Source organism: Ctenocephalides felis, unplaced genomic scaffold (assembly GCF_003426905.1).
Source record: "Ctenocephalides felis isolate EL2017-DRISC unplaced genomic scaffold, ASM342690v1 CF-g0.4_SCAFFOLD_01495, whole genome shotgun sequence".
NCBI classification, from domain to species: Eukaryota; Metazoa; Arthropoda; class Insecta; order Siphonaptera; family Pulicidae; genus Ctenocephalides; species Ctenocephalides felis.
In genome coordinates, this window is record NW_020537649.1 from 36,222 (window position 1) to 36,766 (window position 545).

Genomic DNA, 545 nt, shown 5'->3' on the forward strand with positions numbered 1-545 from the left:
TATATATATATATATATATATATATATCTTACATATAAAAATGGATCGCAAAATGTGTTGGTAAGCGCATAACTCGACAACGCCTGGACCAATTTGGCCAATTCTTTTTTTAAAATGTTCGTTGAAGTCCAAGGATGGTTGTTACGCGACGAGAAAAAAAACGAATAAATTGCCGGGAAAACCCTAAAAACAGCCCTTTTCTTCTTTAATCGGTAGGCGCAACGCAATTTGTAAAAAAAACAATGATCTATGTCATGACATTTTGTGTAGTTTTTGATAATCTAATTATGATATATTTATATAAACATAGAATATCTTTCTATTAATCAAGCTATATTGGCAGCCAAAAACATTGATGTAAATTAATTAAATTTCAAAATTCAAGAACAAATTACAGGCGAATCAGTTCATTCGGCAACTAACCAAGACGATCCACCGGAGTTTTTAAACTCGCTGGATTTGCTAGGATTGTCACCTCACAATCTTCAATAAAGGTTGGATCGGCAATTATAATATAATGTTGCGAAATATCGACCAACTATATT